Source organism: Rhinolophus ferrumequinum, chromosome 22 (genome assembly GCF_004115265.2).
Source record: "Rhinolophus ferrumequinum isolate MPI-CBG mRhiFer1 chromosome 22, mRhiFer1_v1.p, whole genome shotgun sequence".
NCBI classification, from domain to species: Eukaryota; Metazoa; Chordata; class Mammalia; order Chiroptera; family Rhinolophidae; genus Rhinolophus; species Rhinolophus ferrumequinum.
This window is the reverse complement of record NC_046305.1, coordinates 23,398,640-23,419,546: the sequence shown is the minus strand read 5'-3', so window position 1 is coordinate 23,419,546 and position 20,907 is coordinate 23,398,640.

The following is a 20,907-nucleotide window of genomic DNA, read 5'->3' as shown; positions in this document are numbered from 1 at the left end:
TGGGTGACTTATAAACAACAGAAATTTATTTCTCACGGTTCTGGAGGCTGGAAGTCCAAGGTTAAGGTGCTGGCTGATTTGGTTTCTGGTGAGAGAGGGAGGGGGCAGTGTGGGGAAGGGAAAGAAGGAGGGAGAGAAAACTTACTCTCTCTTATGAGGGCACCAGCCCCATCAGATTAGGGCCCCACCCTTATGAAAACCTTTTTCACCTTTGTCACACCACGGTGCCCTGCTCCCCGCACAAGAACACAGGATATGGTGAGGCCAAAAAGGAACACCCATGGAGCCATAGATAGGGGAGTCATACCACTATATTCTCACTGGCGGCTGGGTTGAAGACACAGGAAGCAGGAACCACACTATCCGCAACCTGCCGTCCACTTCTCTGCAATCCACAACCCTCACTCCGCTGTGCTAACTGCAATCTGTGCTTGGCAGCCACCATCTTCTTGCTAGCCCCCATTTGCTGCTAGCACAGCCACTGCAGTTATGTTAGTGGCCAATGGCTCACTGGTTACAGCTGACGGCCAACTAGCCACAGCTGATGGTCATCCAATCAGTTGATGGCCATTTACTACCCGAGTGAGCACCTTTCCACGTGAGGCCGAGAGCCTGGAAACTGCACTCCTGGCTCTGTCCCCACAACCTCCTTAAGACTTTAGGTCCAAATACAGTCCTGGGGGTTAGGGATTCAACATATGAATGGGGGCACAGTCAGTCCACAACACTCCTTCCTAGTAATGGTGCTTCCTCTTGGCCTCTGGGATTGCCCCAGAGATGCAGTCTGACAAAGACTCACTTTCAGCCTGAGGATTACATTTTGTCCCCAGATATTTAAATCAATGGTTCTCAAAGTGTGGTCCTTGAACCCGCAACATCAGCTTCACCAAACCGGTCAGAAGTGCAAACTCTCAGGCCCCACCCAGACCTCCTGAATCAAGGACTGCAGCTGTCTGTTTTCACAACCCTTCGAGGCAATTCTGATGCAGAGTTTGAGAACAACAACTGTGAATACAAGAATGTCTCCCCTGAGAACTGTGGCTTTGACTTTTTCAAGCTGTAAAATCAGAATCACCTGTGCTTAGAAAAACACAGACTGTCGACCCCACCTGCAGAGTTTTTGACCCAGGGGGCCTGAGGTGAGGCTGCAGACTTTGCATTTCTGATTAGTTCCCAAGTGGTGCTGCTGCTGCTGGCCCTGGGACCCCTGTGAACTCCTCTGGGCACTTTCGCTTCTGGAAGCTGCTCTTCTGGCTATGGTAAGACCTTCGCTTTGGGCCCAGTTCCAACGCGTTCTCTGTCTCCTTCACTCTGGATGTGGCTGAGCCTTGTGTCCTGATGTTACACTGCCTTGGGCTGTTGCTCAGCCCCCATTGTTGGCAGATGGGTGCCTGTCACTCTCAGGCCCAAGCTCTGCAGAAGCACCTGCTGCCTCTCAACCAGGCTCACACTGGAGGTGGCAGAATAGGTCCAGCCACTGAGTGTCACAGCTGGTTCTCTGTCTCCGATCAGGCCTCCTCTATTTCTGGTTAGGACGCCCAGCATCTGCTCTTGGTCCCGTTCCCTAACTGCTGGTGAGGCTTGCCTTAACTGTGCTTTGCTCTCCTCCTCTAGCACTCGGGTCTCGTGCATAACTGGATCCTTGTTTTAAATTCTGTTCCTGACTATGGATGCTGGAGCCAGGGCCCTCCTACTGATTGCTAGACTTTCCTGATCCCTTCCTCCTGCTTCCTTATTTTCTGAATATGGCCTGATGGGAGTGATTCTTAGCTGCTGAGATGTCCATATGTGACTTCCACCTTCAGTGCATCCTGAGGACTGCCATTCCCTCCATGTACCTCTGTGTCTGCACCAGCACCAGAACTAATCCTCAAGGGGCTGAGCCCACCCCATTGGACAGTCCTGGCCCCAAGTCCTCCCTCCATTAGCCTACCCAGCTGCACTCTTTCTTCCAGGCTTGACCGGTTCTGGGACATGACAGGTCCCAGGTTGTTTTTGGGGTGATGCTGGAACTTGGAGATGCAGTGTTGCTAAACTCCATGTGGGCTGAGCTGTTGGCTGGGCTCCCAAGTCCTTAGGATTAAGGACAGGTGGTGGGCTTTTATTGCATTGTTATCAATTATAGGGGTCCTTCAGCAATTGCTGGCTGGGAATGAGAAGAATGAGGAAGGCTGTGGTTTTTGTCTTAATTTGTTTAGTTTGGGGCTGGACCCCAAGCTTGGGAACTACAGTAATTAGCCCAGCTGCAGAATTGGGCACATGTGGCACATAGCTGTCATTGCTCCAAGGGGGCTTGGCCAGCACCAGAGCAATTGGCTGTAAAAAGGACTTTTGTCAGCTTTGGGGGTGGGGTGTGATTGCAGCAGCGGATGTAGAGGGACTGGGCTTTGACTTCCCAGCCTCCCCTCCTGCTCCGTCTCCCACCCCTTTTGGCCTGTGGAGCCACCCCTTTGCTAAGTCTGGGTGAAGGTTAGGGATGAAGAGAACTCTGGGATTAGGAGGGCAGCGGAGAATGGGTGCACAGCCTCTGAATGGCATAGAAGTTCATTTGATGGAGAGGCGGGGGTCTGGGGCTCGCTGAGCAGGGAGAGAAGACAGATAGGAGCATTGCAGCCGTGTGCGAATGGAGCTGTACGTGGGCCGGAGCTCCATGGACAGCATCTGCCATTGGTCAAGCCAACCAGAAAATTATATTTAAAAAAGCTCTGGGTGGGAGAAGGGGGGCAAGAGTCAGAGAGGTGAGGGGCACTGGGCCTACTGAAAGGGGCTTCGTGTCAGCCACACTCAGGGCTGGGGTTGAGGGGCATCTTGCCAGGTGGAGCTCAGCACTTTCCTCTGAAGCACACTGAGGCCTGTGACTGGAGCTGCAAGCTGGAGAGATGTACACATGGTGTGCATCCCACAGCTTTCATGGGGGCTCTGGGGCCACCCTGGCTTTCCTGCTGTGCTTCTCAAGCCCTACTTGAAATACCCCGTCCTCAGCTTACCAGTGTGAACCGTGAGTGCAGTCAGGCACTCGACCTCTGTGTGTCCAGAATCTGACATTTTGCTGACTCTAGTTCTTTCAATTGTAGGAGGAAATAATAGCAGGAAGGATTTAGGGCAAACTTCAAGAGGAAACTCTTACTCATAAAAATAGGTGAGGAGCAGAAAATAATGATTGAGGGTTTTCACAACAGGCTAGACAGATAGCCTGACCTCTCTGGGGTTGAACTGATAGCTGACCTCTCTGGAAGTGGAGGAGGAGTCCACCAAACAGAGATATTGAGGGTTCTCTGAGTAGATTTAAGGCCAGATGCACACCTGGGAACTATAGACTCACCAACTACCATTTTCTTCTGTAGTTAAATTGTCTTCCTTGTAGTGTGCCCAGAGAGTCAGCCATCTTTGTGCCACAAGGAGCATAATGCCACTGAGAGATGAGGAGGATAGGAACGGCCTCTGGGCCTCTGCCTATTTTAGGCCAGATGCCCCCCTGCCTCTCCCACGTAGAGTTCCATTGGGCACACTTCCTTTTTCTTCCTGTCATCAAGACTGAAGGATGTGCTCTCTTCCAAACCCATGGCAAGGGACAGCCATTGGCTTTTCTCTTGCGATTGCCATTCCCAAAGATACTGAATGGACAGAGAAAGAGGCAGGAAAAGGATAAAAACACTCAGATCTTGAGAAATGGCCAATGCAGTGAGACCAAGAGAGAAGTGAGTGTGAGAGGTGAACACTGGTCTCTTGGGCTGTAGCCCAAAGCTTGAGCTAAGGTTTGGGGTGAAGATTTGGAGAGGCATTTCACTCAGGCTGGGTCTCCTGGAGGTGGGCTGAAAGCCATCAGGACATAGACTCTGCTGTGCTGGTGGGGTGACCTCAACATCTTTGGCCATCGTCCTGAAGACCTGACATTCTCCGGTGAGCCTCATCATACTGGCTCCATTTCTGTTCCCTCCTCTATAGGGAATGCTGATTGAACAGCACTGATGTCTGCTCTGTTCATCGTTGTAATCTCTGGGCCTAGAACTTAGTAGGAACTCAGTGAAGTTGGTTAAATGCGTTTCCCCATGCAGAGAAAGTTATCACTGCAGAGCTGACCATGGTGGCTTCCTACCATTTCTACTGTGGGTTCTTCTATCTGGTTTCTTTCTCTTCTCATTTCCCCTCCCTTCTTCATATTCTACTGCTGTCATTTTACCTTTTCTCATTTTCTCAATTTCCTCTCCACAGACCTGGCCTGATCCCTGGTTGTTCTCAACCATCCAGGCAGATGCATTTATAGTATGCTTCCCAAAGGCCCAGTCCCAGTATGAAAATATACAAGCTTGGTCCCGCTGTGCCTTTGTTTCTTTGACCTTTCCGATTCCACCTGCCATTCTCCGAGACATTCGGAAAGCACCGAGTCAGACTTCATCCGGGCAGGCTGAGCAGGCCCAGAATTTAACGTGTTCTTGTCACTCTGACCACACATCATACCCCAGGTTCTCATTGACCTGCTGATGCTTGACACTCTTTTAAAGGTGTGGAAGGCTTTCACACACCGTCATGAGAAATACACTTTATTTTCCTAATGTGACTGACTAGATATTGGAGCTCTGCTCCCAGAAGATCTCTCAATCCAGGTGGCATTGTGAGAAAGTACAGACAATTAGAGGTTAAATAGGAAACTAATTTATAGAACATAAAATAATTACAGAGGAGTTACTGAGAAGGAGGGATCAGAGGGATGAGGGGACAAATGTAGGATGCCTTCAGTGATTTGGGTAAAAAGTTAACTTCTAGAGAGTGTCCAAAAATCAGGATATAGTTACCCTACCTGCCTATACCTTCTATCTCAACATCTATAGCCATGGAAAATAATAAACAAGGTGGATAATGAATGAGCCAGAAATTCTGTAAGATTCTCACCCATCAAAATAGTTTATCCCACTTACTGATGTCCAGCCTGTAATGGGTTTTAAATGAACCTGGCTTGTCCACGCATGCAGTCCCACCTTTGGCACTAAAAAAACAACCCCAGTGTGGTAGGTTCCTACTTGTATAATCCCTTCCCCTTTGGTGTGGGCTGGACTTACTGATTTTTCTCTAATGAGTAAAATATGACACAAACAATGACATGTCACTGTGTAACGAATCATCCCAAAATTTAGTGGCCGAAAACAACAAACATTTACTATCTCACAGTTTCCGCAGATCAGGAATCTAAGTATGTCTTAGCTGGAGGTCTCTGGTTCAAAGTCTCTCCTGAGGTTGAAGTCAAGCTGGACATCAGTAAGTGGGATAAACTATTTTGATGGGTGAGAATCTTACAGAATTTCTGGCTCATTCATTATCCACCTTGTTTATTATTTTCCATGGCTATAGATGTTGAGATAGTTTTGACTCCAAGATTAGGTTATAAAAAAACTGGTTTCCATCTTGAGTGTTTGCTCTATTTCTCTCTCACTTTCTTTTATATCCATCCATCCATCCATCCATCCATCCATCCATCCATCCATCCATCCATCCATCTCTTTCCCCAACCACTAGCTACCATGTTGTGAGAACCCTCAGGCAGCCTAAGGAGAGGCCCATGAGATGAGGAATTGAGGTCTGCCAGCAACCACCTGAGTGAGCTTACACGTGGACCCTCCCTCCTGCCCAACTCCCCAGTCAAGCCTTTGTAGGAAGCCACAGCTCTGGTCTTCAGTTTGACTTCAACCTCAGGAGAGACTTTGAACCATAGACCTCCAGCTAAGACATACTTAGATTCCTGATCTGCGGAAACTGTGAGATAGTAAATGTTTTGTTTTCGGCCACTAAATTTTGGGATGATTCGTTACACAGCAAGATAACTAACACACTCAGATATCACCAGTTCTTGATTTCTGGGATTCCTTCAGACTTCATCCATTCACTACTGTTCCTACTTACTGATCTGTAGCTTCTTGACTCTATGTCCCCACCCCTCACCTCTTGTTTTGACTCCATATCTTTAGCTTCTTCTCTAGCTGCTTGGGTTGATGGTCATGTCTTAGATCTTATCGTATGCCTTTGACCTTGATACCTCTTCTGTCACGATGTTGGGGCTCCGCCTTTTGACACACTTCATAATCTTGTATAAGAAACAACCACCTGAACTCTACCCTGGCAGTCTTGTCTCTCACCTGCCCCAGGTCTGACCCAGAAGCAGGATCAAAAAAGTGGCTGATTTACTAGAGCAGGAACGTTTAACCAGAAACTCTGGACAGATTTTCAGTGAAAGCTGAAACAGTCTCCTTATCATGAGAAAATCCTTTGCATGTAACCCTTCACCCCGTTCTCTTAGTGTTCCTATCAATCTGGACTTTCCTGCATTTGTTAGCTGATGGATGGCAAATGGTTGGCTCATTACTTTGTAAAAACAAGATGTTGTTTTGGATATTTTTTCTTTCCTCCCTCTTCCTCACACCCTGTCTCACTTAAAAGCTTTTATTCTTTAAGTCAGTATTCCTTTCATTATTATCATTATTTTTGGAATTTAGACATTGAAGTGATCGGGTCTGGGTCCCATTATGGGGCTCTGGTGACTTAGAGTAAATAATCTCTGAGACTGAGAGAGGACTTGGCTACTTTTTCTCAGTCACCCTGTTCTCATAATAGTTCAGGCCTTGGAATAAATCAGAGGCCAACCCAAGGTTGGCATAAAGCCGGAATTTGATTCATGTTCACTGGATTGCCAGCAGATACTGATGACTCAAATTAAATTCAATGTTTCTGGGTGGGTTGGGAGAAATCTAGCCCAGGTTAGAAACTGGACATGACATTCCTCATCTCTTGTCACCAAGGAAATGATGTACTCATAGATGGAAATGCTTGGTAACAAGAGATGACTGCCTTGCTTGTAGGCGATGCATAGTAAATGTTTGCTGAAATGAAGAACATAGAGTATTAAGGCCCACTGAGGACTGGTCTGGCCACTCCACCGGCTCTCCCTGGCTGATTTCATCTACGATCATACTGCAGTCCTCATCTATGACCTAATAATTCCGAAACCGTTATCTCCAGGCCATTCTTTCTCTTGAGCTCCAGGCCCATGTGTTTAGCACTTCACGAGGTGACTGCCCTTCAGTGTCCCTCAGGACTGAAAGTTCTTCATGTCCAAAATTAAGCTGATTATCTTTAACCCACAGGTGCGCCCTAACCTCTCTCTGCCATCTTCTGGCATCTCTCTACTTTGCTCAAGCCAGAGAACTGGGGTCAGATCGGACTCCTCCTTCTCCCTCACGCTCTACTTGTGGTCAGTCACTGAATTCGGTTGATTCTATCTCTTGCATGTCTCTCGAATGGGGCCACTTCTGTTCATCTCCATTGTCACCCTCATGTCTCTCCTGCATCACTCCCAACTGGCTCTGTGCTTCCAGGGTGGCCTGTGGCCAATTCATATCTACAATCCTGCCAGAATGATGAGCACAAAATGCAGTTCTGGTCATGTCACTCCCTACTTAAAACCATTCAAAGACTTTTTATCACCTTTTGGGTAAACTGCCCAAGCTGTGAGCATAGGCAGAAAGGCCCTACATGACCTGATCTGGTGCTGCTTTCTTCTGTAGCCTTATCACTTTTCATAGCACACCTTCAATTTTATATTTCGGGCACAATGGATACCTTACACCTACCCTCTCATACCTTGTACAGAGGATTTCCTTACCTGGGGATTCTCCTCCCCCTGGCTCACCACATGGCCTGGGTTTCTCCTCTTTGCCCTTCGAAACTCACCTTAGATGCTACCTCCCCTGAGAAATCTTCCCTGCCCCCAAGTCTGTGTTGGCTGTTTCCTGGCATGTTGCTAGAGCACCCTATGCTTGCTCTGCCATTGTAAATACCTGCTGGCACCTTTGAAAGCAGGAACAGTTATGTGTCCAGTGCTTCAGACAGTGCCTAGCCCATAGGAGGGGATTAGTAAATAGGTCATCGGGCAACAAAAGAATGTGTCAAATCTACTGAGGGAAAGTTTTTCACCTTCCGGGTACCAACACATAGTAAAAACCTCTACTCACCTAACCCATCCAACAAAGAAAATTAGCTGATACAATGCAATGAGTGCTAGACTCAGGATCCTGAGACTGCAGGTTTGAATCCCAGCTTTGCCTCTTATTAGGGGAAGTTACTAAACATCTAAGTCTCAGCCGGCTCAACTATGAAGCAGGAACCATAGTACATGCCAGACAGAGTTGGTGTGTGGAGAAAGCAAGGTGGTGTACGCTAAGGTGCCTATCTATGCAAATGACTGGCTAGGATGGAGTCGTCTGCTCTGCTCCCACAGAGACCTATGCCCAGGGCAATGAACTTGGGCTTTCAAGAGCAAGGCTGACAGAGCAGGGCCCAGGTTGTCGGATATGATAATAATAGTCTCATTTATTAATATAAAGGCTCGCTAATAGAGGCGGCACTTTTAATTAGCCAACATGGCCACAATATTAATTTTTATCCAGTTATTTAAGTCCAAGAACATTCCACCCCTCTTCTGTTAGCACTTAGCTGGAGGGCGATTGAGAACATTGGTAATTGGATTTCTGTGTGGGACTTAATTACAAGGAGACAATAAAGCCCCTGAAATGCAGCAGGTTCTACCCTGCTAACTATTATTTTCCAGAGACACACTCAGGCCAATGAATGCACAGATTTATCTAAATTATAATTTTTAAACTTCACACAGCTTTCCTTCCCCCGCCCCCAGGACTGAGGGGACTCTGCCGGGAGTACGGATTTGCAAGGAGGAAGGCACAGGGGTGGAATACTTCATTTCTGTAATCACGTCTTTTGCTCCATGGGCCACTGAGCGGCTTCCCCAGGCCCCTTGGGATCTCGGAAGTGTATTTTCTTCCCTTGGCCAAATGGCTTATTAATAGAATTGGCTTATTTATATCTCACCCAGAAAATCCCAAAGTGATACAGTAACCGGGAGTTATCGAGCCAATTAGTTGTTGAGCTTATTGTCGTGGGGGGAAATCTAGTTATTAATTTACTGCCCTTCACCAGTGGCAGAATCGATTCAGAGGAAACGAAAAGGAAAAGAAGAGGAAGAAGAAGAAAACAGCCACGTGCTTCAGACCGTCTGGGAAAACTCAAAGAGACAAGGCCGAACCATTTATAGCTTCGGCAAGGCTGTCTCACTGCAGGACAGCGTGGCATCGGAGGCCCTGTGCATGGTCAGCCCGGTGTGAGACTGCACTGAGCACTGAGCGTGGGCCTGCCCGTGTATATAACTGATTTGGTTCTCACAGCCTCTCTGTCAAATGGGCTTATTTCACCCACTTCACAGAAGAAGCATTGTATACTTAATGTTTGTTGAGTTCCCTTGGGAGACACAATAGAGGTCCAGAAAGAGCCTGCCTCCTGGAGCATACTTTTTGGCTCTGGTGGAGAGACTTGCCCAAGGTCATCAGCTAGCATTTATCAGGTAGCAGGACTAAGATATGAACCCAGGGAGGTTCTACCAGTGCCAAAGTCTGGGAAGTTGCTTTGCCTTCTGGGTGTCAGGTTCTGTGGGTGGCATGGCCTGCTACAAAGCCCGCAATGTGGGGATCATCCACCTTCCCACTGGGCAACCTCAGAGGAGGAGAAGAGGTTACCAACCAGTACAGTTTAGGTTAGGACCTGGGACAAGAGGGTCTGCTGAGTTTAGGTCATGGGAGAGTACTTTGGCTACAGCACAAGGGTGATTGCGGAGGAACAGGAGCTCAGCAGTACAAGGGTTTTTCTTTAGAAAAAAGGTGGGGGAATACAATCATCATTGCACTGTAGAAATTTGGGGTATGGGAAAGTGGAAAACAATAAGTAAGAAATAAAATAAAATTCACCCATGATCCCACTGCCTTGTTCAGATCAAACTGTAACATATTGTGAACAGTTTTCCAAATCATTAAAAATTCTTTGTGGGCACAATTTTAAATAATAATATAATACGACTACATCTTGTGGATATACTATAATTTATTTAACTTTCCAAAACTAGGTGGATATCCAAAAACATGGTGAATACTTAATTTGTTTCTACTTGTTATAAATAAATGATACAAACATATATGCTTATTCTTATTTTTACTTGCTCAAAATCAAAGTGGAATTATTGCAACAAAGAGAATGAATATTTTAAAGACTCTTGAGGCTTATTGCCGTATCGCATTCGAGAAATATTGTGCATCTTTCTATTGTGCTGGCAATGTGTGAGCGGGCCCATCATTACACCATACCTTCATCAATACTTTGTATTGACTTTTACAAATATTTGCTAATTCTAAAGTCCAACAAATGTATTTCATTATTGTGTTTTTTTCACATATATTGATTGCTAGTGAGGTTCAACATTTCTTTGTATGTTTAAACCATTATTTGTAGTTCTTCTGCAAATGGCCTATTCTTGTTCCTTGTACATTTTTATTTTGGGTTATTGGGTTTTGTTATGTGTAAATACTATTTCATATTTTAAGAACATTAATTTTTTGATGTTTTAGTTGCAGGCATTTTTCTCAGGTTGATTTGCTGTTTATTTTTACTTTCCATGAGATTTTTTGTAGAGATAGTTTAAATTTTTATGCAGCCAAATATATCTATTTTTCTTTGTGATTTCCCCAATTGTATCTGTACTTGGAAATTCCATCACCACTACTGAGCTGGAAATTGTCATCTATATTTTATTGTAAGTATTTTAAGGTTTCATTTTTAAAAAATATTTAACTCTTTAATTCATCTGAAATTTATTTTGTTCTATGTTGTGTGATAAGGATTTAAATAGGTAACCATTTGTCCCAGCATCATGTGATAAAGAATGTTTTACTTTCCCATTGGCTTGGATGGCACCTTTGTCACGTGCTAATTTTTTTTTTATATACACTGGACTATTCTGAGTTGTCTTATTCTGTTCAGTTGGTTCTGTTATAATCACACTGTTTTAATTATTGTATCTTTATACATTCACATATTTTAAAATATGACACTTTTGTATACGAAATGTAGCATTTTATTATCTGGTAGAACAAATCTTCCACAATTTCTCTTTCTTAATTGGCTATTTCTGCTCATTTTTCAGATGAATTTTAGAATCATGCCATCTAGCTACAGAAAAAAAAAATCCCATTTGGGACTTTGAAAGGAATTGGATTCAACATATATCTTAATTCATGAACCATTTGCATCTTTATACTATGCAGTCTTACCATTCGGGAAAATGACATGTTCTGGCTCTTTATTCCTTTCCTTTGTTTTTTGCAGGTTTAACTCTTTGGTCTAAGTGAAGTTTTAGTGAATACTGTGAGATGAGGATCAAAATTGATTCCTTTTCAAATAGCCAATTTTTCCAGATCCCAGTTTTTGTGTAACTCCTGCCCTCCCCAGTGATTTACAATGCTTCTATTATCATTTATTAAGTCCTTATGTATGTATTAGGGTCTGTTTCCAGGCTGTCTAATCCCAGTGATCTGTCTATTCTTGTGCTAATGCCACAGTGTTCTGATTATTGTCTGGTCTTTCCCAGCACTGCATGGAAATGCCACCCTCTCCAGATGGCTCCTGGAGTCACTGCCTGCTTCTCCCAAACTAGGATTCATGTACTGAATACAGAGTCAACCCCTTGATCAGAGCCTCTGGGCAGAAGCTTTTCAGAGCCCCAAGGGACTCTGATGGAGCAGTTTGATGCCAGGTTTTGGTCTTTAGTTCAGCAAACACAAAGGTTGGTGGGGACTGAGGTCTGCCCCTGCTCCTGCCCTTCTCTCAGTTCAGCATAGCCATATGCTGGCTATGGGGGGTTCCAGTCTCCAGACTCCCCCAGGGAAGAATGAAGGAGAATGTGTGGTCTGAATATTGCAGGAAGGTGCTGCAAGGTAATAACAAGGCTGCACTGGAAACCTCCTTGTTCCCCAAGGGCCTGCTGTGTGCCAGGTCTGTGCCAATGACTGACATTCATTAGTCTAATTTTTACCAGAGCCACCTGAGCTAACACCTCATTTTACACATTAGAAGACTGGCTCAGAGAGAGTAAGAAACACCTAATATCACCCAGCTGCTAAGTGGCAGAGCCTAGTTTTCACCGCGGTTGTGTCTAATTCCAAATCCTCTGATTCTTACTGCTGTGCTGTGGTTGGTCCAGCAGCATCTCCCACGCCCCCACCCCAAACTCTTCTGACTGGGAAATTGATCATCTGGAGAGAATGTCTGAGGTTCCTTGAGCTTTGAGGTGTCTCTAACTCCAGCTCCCATAGTAATAGAATCTTAGTGATGTGAGTTCTAGGTGTTTGAAGCTGTTCGCCTGAATCAGGGCTCAGTTGTCAGCTCACCACCCACACTAGTGGGGTCATGTTAGCATCTACCGTCCTCAGCCCCGGGGAAGCTCTGCCTGCAAGTTCTGCCACCCTCTCCCTCCCTCTCCGCTGCCTGCTGTAGCCCCTCCTTCCAGCCAGTTAGGCAAGTTGGCCTTTTGTAGCTGGAGTATGTGGCGGGGAGAGAGCCTGTGTGTCCAGTGAGGGTGAGAAGCAGAGAGTAGGGTGTGTGTGTGTTGTGGGAAGGGAGGAAAGGGGAAGCCCATTGCTTTAAAAAGGATTCTTTGGTCCTGGTCACGTTCTGTCCAAAACAGTGGCTGAGATGCCTAAAATAACCAGAATTTTAAAATAATAAGCATTCATGTATTGAATCTCTAGTAGTGAATATAGTTTAAATTTGCCTCTAATCATGGTCAGTAAGTAAAACAATGAGCACACAGTCACCTTCCCACCTGCGTAATCAGTGCATACCTGTCCCCATGGAGCCACCTCTTTTCCACTAGAAGTTCATCCATCCATTCATATCCATGTATAGATGTAGTTCCTACACTTAGGTGTTCCTGGCCTGTAGCATTCCATCATCTCAATAATCCATAATTTAAAAAAACAACACATATTGTGAATGCTGTTTGGAAGGGTCATTGCATGATATAGTTTGATAGCAAAAGATCTGGGAAGATAAAGCACATTTGCTTTGGGAGGTAGATTTTGCTTTTGGGGGACACAGGAAATGCAATAATGCAAATTATTATTCATTAGACCTTCCTGTGATGCAGGTAGAGCCCTGGGCTGAGAATCTAGGCACCTGTGTTCTGATGTTGGCTTTTCCTTTTATTTCCTTTGTGTGTCTTTGAAAGATACTTTCTTACTCTGCTTCTCAGATTTTACTTGTTCTGCTCTGCTAGTCATAGATATCATGAAACCACAGAGGTGGAGGGCATGAGAGATGACTTCATCTAATCCTCTTATTTTACAGATGAGAAAAAAATGAGCCCCGGAGGTCAAGTCACTTGCCCAAGGTGGCAAAGTCAGCTATTGCCTTTACATGTCTCCTCCACCAGCTTTGTGGTTCTGGGAATCACAGCAGAGATGGAGGGTTTGGCACTCTCTTGAAGAAAGCCTTAGTGAAACCCTTCATTATACCCATGGCAGCCCAGCTTTCCACCTTCTGAGTGTTTTTCTGTCTACATGTAAGTTGTTGGCATGTGCCTCCTGGACTTCCGACTCTCGTTCTGGATGCCCAGTAGGCCTGACTTGACCAGCCTTTATAGAAAGGGCCACCAGGCTCCCACCCGAGTCCTGAGGCTGCCCTCTTTTCCCTGAAGACCCCTCCATCATGTCTTCTACCTTTTCCATCTTCATGAGCTGAGCTGTCCTTCAAGTTGTTCGTGGAGCAGGCTAAACCAGTCACAACATTGCTATTCTGCCCTGGCAGTTTGACCTGTTTGGCTTGTCATAATTATCTCACTATCTTGCGATATTTCTGTCTCAGTTCACAAAAAGCTCAAAGTGAACAGGCACAGGGAGCTAGGATAACAGGGGCAGGGTGGGGCTTTGAACCCCAGGAACTCTGGTCTGATTGAGGATCCACAGCTGGGAAGTCTCAGTTTCCAAAGAAACCTCCGCTGGGGAAACTGGCTGTGTGGTCAGGACAGGAATGAGACTCCAGGAGAAAGTTTTGTCCACTTAACACTATCATAAAAGAGAAACGAGTCAGCCATGTCACTGATGCAGAGATGGAGCTGATCCAGAAAAGGATGAGACGCACTCAAGGATCAAGAGGGGGGATGTGGGGCTGTCTGTGGTATGTGGGTTCATGTCCTTTCCCGTCCCCTGCAGTGACCAAAGGAAGGGACCCTGAGAGGAAAGGTGGGCATTCTGGGGGTGTGTGGAGGTGCAGCTCAGAGGGAGAGAGAATCACACCATGGTTTTCCAAGTTCTGAATTTTCTTAGACTAAGATCAGAGACATCAGAGGGAGATTGATTTCTCAAAAGTGATGTTTTGGACCAGGGCTCTCTGAGGTGTGCACTTTGTCCAGTGCCTCTCTGGTTCTTACTTGTGTCTGTGGTGAAATACCATTTTTTTTTTTTTTAAGAGGAATGATTTGCAGACATTTTTAATGGGTTGTTTTCCCAGATGAGCAAACTTGGTATGGGTAAATTGGTTTACGGGAATTTTACCAACCAAACAGTAAAATATTTGTTAGTTTGCACCCATATCTAATGGCAGGTTGAAATACCATTTTAATTCAGTGCAAAAATACACAGAAGGAGGAGAAACGATAATGAGCTCCCAGGAATAGGGAGGGGTCAGTGGTGGTTGGGCAGGTGGGGCTGCTGGGTAAGGGCTGGCCGTCGGCCTCCCGAATGCCCACAGTCTAGGCCCAGGTCTGAGGCCCTCCTGTGCAGAGCTTCCCGAGATGGTGAAGGGGGGTCGTTGCCCCTGGAAGATTTTCCATGGCCTGGGTGGGCAGACAGTTGGAAGGGGTAAAAAGAATACGAAAAGGGGCAAATTTAGCCCCATGTCCACTTGCCATCCCAAAACGGTCCTGTGTGTGTTTTCCCCTTTCCTTTCTCTCCTGGTTTTAGAGTAAGGAGTTGGCCTACCTGTCTGTCTTCTCATCAGCTGTCCTGCCTCTAGGTCAGCTCTGAAATAGGAGCCTGGTTCTTAGGCCAGCACTCTCCCTTTTCATTTTTAAGATCCTCTCAACTCTTCACCACATCAAAACAGAGTGTACAACATAAAAAAGCCTGGGGCTGGTAAAGGCTAAGTAAATCTCAAAGCCATAGCACTGGGAAATCCTGGTCTTCATTCAGGGATAAATGGATTGGGTTCAATAACCTCACGTTCCCCTTCTCTCCTTCCTCCTAAGGATCTCTTCCACTCATTCCATCACTCCTTCATCCTCAGGGTGAGCGCTCCCTCTGCACCCAGTCCCGCCTCCAGGCCTCTCTGTTGTTCTCAGTCGCCTAGTCCAGCAGAACTCTTGTTGGTCCTTTGTAGGTGGAAAATTATGTATCTTAAGACTTGGTAACTTCTGTTATGTTCCTCAGGAATGCTTAAGAAACTCTCTGCCTCTGTGTTCTGTAGATCATTTTCTGATACGGGAACAGAACGGAGGCTTTAGAGAAAGGAGCTAAGGCTGGGTCTGGGGGAGTGGATGCTTCCTGTAGTGGCTCCTTAAAGGAACCCAGAATGCACCTCCTGTAGGGCTGGAGCTCTATAAAAAGCTACATCCTTCGCTCTCAGCTCTGGAATTTCTCGAGGCCATGTATACTGTTGCCTCTTTGCTACTCCAGCTTTATCCTTTCTGATGTCACCATGCTTATGTTGCCCCCATATTTGGCCCTTGCTCTCCTCTTAGTTCCTTGGGTCTGAGGCTGAGTTTTGAACTTGGATTCCAGTTTGACCCTTGGTGCTTTTCTCTACCTGGTCTACCCTGCAGCTGTGGAGAAGAGGCAGTGTTATCTGATAGGGAGGGTGGCCCCTAGGTGGGACTTTCTGGGACCACTAGTGTTCCATGGAGTTCTGAGGGTGCTCAGAGATGCTTCAGGCTACAACACGGGGTGGTAGTGGTGAGAGGACACTTGGGGCAAGGAGGGGAAGTAGAGAGTGTTGGGTCTTGGCTTCTTATCTCTGTCCCCACCAGAGCAATTTCACTTGGATCTGGATTCTCTCTGAGCCTTCTTTGATAACAAGTTGAAAACTACGTATCTTGTTGAAGCCCGTTCAGTTTATAAAAGAGAAAGCTGAGGCTGAACAAAGAGAAAGGATTTGCCAAGGCTACCCAAGTGGTTTAGTGGCAGACTAGGGCTTTAGGAGAAGACAGGACCAATGGCTGGTGGCAGACTTCTGAGGACTTTGCCCCAGCACGACCCACCTCTCCAAGAGTCTTGTGGATTTCTATGTCTTGCCTAGTTCTGGCTAGGGGAGGCCTGAGCGCCCAGTAAGCTTGGATGCTGCTGTCGCAGGCTGGCTCTGAGCATGAGGGCCATCCACCCCTTCTGCTCTGAGCACCGTGTCTGAAATAGGTGTGGCACCTTCCCTGAACCCCAAAAAGCAACGCCTTTCTCTGTGGCCACTGATGCCACAGATGGTGAAGACCTGTGGTCAAATCCAATGCTGCCACTAACTGCTGTGCAATTTTTGATTTGCTATATAATCTTTCTGAGCCTCAGTTTTCTCGTCTCTAAAATGGGAGTAAATAATAGTCACTTTCTCAGGCATTTATAGGAATCAATTAGATCATGTATGTGCAACACTAATGACAGTAAGTGCACAATAGACACACAAAATCATTGTTACCAGATGAACATGACATCCAGGGAACTTTGTAGAATTAGGATCTCAGGAGCCAGGTCCTGGACCTTTCCCTGTGTTTAGCACAGAGCAGAGCATACATATGGGTCTAAATAAATACTTGATTAAATAAACAAATGAGCAAGGACAGACTTGTCCTAGAGCAAAATCCCCACACAGTTCTCTCATGTATGCACACCCTCCCCATGTTCTACCTTACTCCTTAAGGTTGAAGAAGAACTTAAGACCCCACCATTTTAGGGGAAATGGCCAAGATAAATGACAATATATGTTTCTGTTTTCCCTCAACATCCTTACTCTTCTAACAGGGAAACGGAGTGGAAATGAAAACCAAGGACTGCTGTAATGCAGAGACCAGAGATTTGTTCCTATAGCCTCAAAGCTCAAGGCTCACTGTCATCACCCAGGGCTTAGCTCTGACCATGAGCTTGCGGCCTTTAAAGTCGCTGAGGGTCGTCTCAGGGCGAGGTGGATGAGGCACTGTGAGGATAGAGAAGTCCCTTCCCACCCTCCTGTGTCGGACACCTCAGGCTCTTCTCTGATGTGGCCGGGGGGCACTTTGGATGCTGGGGCAGAATTCCAGGGTGAGCTCGTCTAAAATGCAACATCAAAGTTAGGGGCACTGGAGGTGACAATCAGGAACTGAGACATGGAGCCAAGTGAAGATGGGAGAACCAAGGCAAGATGAGACTGGGGAGATGAATTCTTAGGATTCTTGGAGAATCATAAGATTAGAATTCTGCATGATTCTTGGAGACTAAACAACTAAATGTGTTTTCTATTTGTTTGTTTTACCAGTTTCTGGTGTATACTTCTTGGGTGGGGCTCTTAAAGTGAGCTAGGATTATATAGACATTTATGAATTCAGAAGAAAAAGCTGAGAAGGAGGTGGTTTCCAGTTTCCTCCACTCCCTTCTATTGCCGGTGATGAGCCCCTCTTCCTGAGCTGGAGCTGGGGCCCTCCCTGTCCATCCATCATTCGTGGCCTCCAGGGCACTTCACATCTTGTTGAAGTCTGTCCATTTTCTCCTTTTGTGAGCTAGGGATTTTTATAAAGCATTTTGACTAGGAAACTAAGGGTTTCCTGGGGGTTGCCAGGGGCTGAGACGAGGGGAGAACGGGAAGTTATCGTTTAATGGGTATAGAGTTTCAGTTTTATGAGATGAAAAGAGTTATGAGGGTGGTGGTGATGGTAGCAAACAACGTGAATGTATTTAATACCACTAAGCTGTACACTTAAAAATAGTTAAGATGGTAAATTTTATGTTATGTGTATTTTACCGCAATAAAAAAAGCATCAAAGCGAATGGATTCACAGATCACGCACTGAGTTTAGCTTCAGTATTTGAGAGCAGGTTGACTTGTCTTCACTGTGATGGTTAGTTGTTTCGTGTCAACTTAGCTAGGCCGTGATGCTCAGCAGTTTAGTCAAACATCAGTCTAGAGGTTGCTGTAAAGCTATTTTTTAGATGTGGTTAGCATTTAAAATCAGTAGACTTTGAGCAAAGCAGATTACCTGCCATAATATGGGTGGGGCCTCGTCTGGCAGTTGAAGGCCTTAAGAGCAAAAGTGAGGTTTCCCAAAGAAGAAATTCTGCTTCCAGGCTGCCTTTGGACACAAGACTGAAACAGTGCTGCTGCAGTTGCTAGCCAGCCAGTTTGCCCTGCAGATTTCAGACTTGGCAACCTCCATATTCGTGTGAGCCAGTTCCATAAATTCCATAAAATCTGTGTCTTGTCTTTCTCTACCTACCCGATACACACACACACACACACATTCTATTGGTCTGACTAATACACTCACATGAAACCAGCTGGAGATGGAAGTGCCCAGACTTCTCCCAGAGGGGAGACAGGTGAGGTGCTACTCCCAGGTCTCATGAATGCTCCATTGGCTCTCCGACTCTGCTTTCCTGGCTTCTCTGTGAATCGGCCCCCCGGGGTCTGTGCCCTCTGCCTCCAGCCCACTTGTCCTTCTCTGTTGCCCCTGCCCTGAGCCTGTGGGTCTGACCTGCTCACGACTCTCCAAGTGAAGGGGTAAATTTCCTACGAGGCCCTAAACACTTTTTGGACCCTGGTCCTGGTCAGGCTTTCGGGAAGCCATTTCCTGATTTTCTGGCCACCTGGACTCTGTCTGTAGCTTAGCACATCGAGATCTGTCTTGATCCACTTCTCTCTGCTACTTTCCATTTACCTGTAGCATATTAACGGACTAGTTCATATCTGGTTCTGCCTTTGTGTAAATCCTTGATTCATCTCCTGTTTTCCTTAATCAGCATCCATGCCTAGTCCCCTAAGGGCTTAGCGATCAGGTACCAACTTTGACTTCTGAAACCTATGAGCATTAATTCAGCTTTTTCCCACAGCCAGGTAGAGACCCTCCTCTCGTCCTGCCTTTAGGTCTTGCTGACCTGTCTCTAAAAGAAGGATGTATGATTAATTCTTTCTCTCATTTACCTTTTGTAATACCTATGGAGCCCATTATATACATTATCTTAACTCCTACTACAACCATAGTTAATATACAGTGTCCCCATTTCATCAATTTGAAAACTGATACACAAAGAGGTGATGAAACTTGCCCCAGACCACTTAGCTTGGGGCTGGAATTCAACCACAGGCAATTTAAATACGAGGCCTGTGCTCTTAGTGAGGGATCCATGAACCTTAGTAATTAGAAAGGAGTAGGGAGCGAGGAATAAAGATAAATGAGGCAGAGACACAAAGCAAAGCCAAGAATAAGAATGAATATTATTAGTTAATATATATTACATATTATTAGCTAATATATATTATAATATATATTATATTAGCTAATAATATAGTATATTAACATGTAGCAGAAGTCCTGCACATGTGCTACCAGAGAGCCCAAAATTTGGCTCCCAGCTTCTAGTAGCCAAACACAGTGGGGGCAAATAGAGGAGCCCAGTGCTCTGACATGCCTATTGATGAAGTTTGGCAAAATTATTCTGCACTTGTAGTAAAAATGATATGTAATTCCCACTAGGAAAAAGGCTGAATCTTTCTCTCTTTGAATAATGATTTGGGGTTGACACTGGATTGTAAATTCTGCGAAAGCTGCAACTTTTGACTTCGCTTCCCCCCTTTCTATATCTAACGGTGCCTAGTCTAGAATCAGGCTCACTGCAAGTGGCGAATCAGTAGTGATTGTGTTGAACAAATATGAATATTAATGAATGCTGAAGAGTGGTCCCATTGCACTTGTGATGGATCCGTTTCTGGGGCAGACTTCCAAGGATTAAATGGTTCTGGAGCTAATGAAGGGCAGATTCATGCAGTAGAAGAAGCATGCAATCTGCACTCTGGAGTCAGACCTCTGTGGCTCTACCACTTAGTGGCTGTGTGACCTTAAGCAAATCCCTTAACTTCTCTGAGCCTCAGACTATAAAAATGGAACACTCCTATCGCATGAAATTGAGAGGCCTCGAAGAGAGAATGTTGCAGTGCCTGGAATATGGCAAATGGTTCGCAAAATTCATTTGTTGAATCATTCATTCATTCATTTGGAACCTTCTAATTAGGTATGTGCTGTGCGTCTGGCACTCACCATGCTCTGTCCTGGGACTAAAACAGTGAACAGGACAGACAGGCACCTGGCTGATTCCTCTTCCTCACTCCCTTCCTGCAGCGGATACTTAATAATAGAGGTACTCCAAGTCCAAGTTGCTGAGGGAAGACGGGGAGCAGCAGGAAGATAGGGGAAATTGGGGTGCAAGGACCCCCTACAGAGAAGCAGCATCCTTCATCCAGTCTGTGTCCAGCTGACTCCAGGGTCCTGTCAGGCTCTGACAGGCCCATCTCCTCTAACCACACTCTTAGCAGGAGCTCACCAGGGCCACACTGTGGATTTGCTGAGAAATGATCACACCTTTTTTACTGTGTTGGAACACAGAGCGCCTCCAGTGCTCTAGGTCTGCATTTAAAAGAGAAGTGGAGGGATGTTAGTAAAATGGCCCTCCATACAATTCAACAAACCCTTCATACAACTGAAAAAAATGTACTAATTACACAGAGGCCTCAGCAGCGTGCTCTTCCCCTGGCTCTTCAGGGTGTTGTGTGTGCATTTTCCTCACCCTCAGGAGCAGCATTTGCATCTCTCCAGTCTCTTAGGGGAGTGTGTGTGTGTGTGGTGTGATGATTGGACATTAGTAAGCTCTGCCTCCAGAGAGAATTCTAGAAGTCCCTCAAAACAACTTAGCTCATCTTCCAGTGAGTACCCTGCTTCCTAAATATGCCGTGAAATATTCTGTATCCATGCTGCTGAACAACCAGGTTCATTTGAAGATTTGTTTTTTTTATCCAGTA